The sequence below is a fragment of the Penaeus monodon genome, chromosome 22 (assembly GCF_015228065.2).
Source record: "Penaeus monodon isolate SGIC_2016 chromosome 22, NSTDA_Pmon_1, whole genome shotgun sequence".
Lineage (NCBI taxonomy): Eukaryota > Metazoa > Arthropoda > Malacostraca > Decapoda > Penaeidae > Penaeus > Penaeus monodon.
The window spans coordinates 43,735,053-43,735,532 of NC_051407.1; positions in this window are offsets into that span (position 1 = coordinate 43,735,053).

Genomic DNA, 480 nt, shown 5'->3' on the forward strand with positions numbered 1-480 from the left:
ATGTAAAAACAACCGCTTCCAGGATGACACTACTCTACCTGAAGCATGCAAAGTTCTTGAACCCAACCATTGAGAAGATTGGAAGCATTTTTGTACAAGCAACTTTGAATGCAGGTTAATGATGAATGGATAACTTTTTGTCAGAGATTTGCCAAATGGCCTCTCTGTATAAATATAGGAAGATGCAAAATTTCCTCTTATTCACTTGAAATAATTAAATTTTAACCTTAAATAATTTTGCAATTTCTGGTCCAAAATACTACTTATTGTGAACTTGTGTACCTTTGTTACATTTAATACACTGGTTGGACTGCAAACAAATAATATTATAATGGAAAATAAAACAACTGCTTTAAAAAATACTATTTCATTTGCTGTAAGTACATTTAATTATTTTCATTGGAGTTACAATTTTTTTTCAGCAGCAAAGAAAAATAAGTCTATATGAAATCCTTGAAAAAATAATTTATTTTTTTTTTA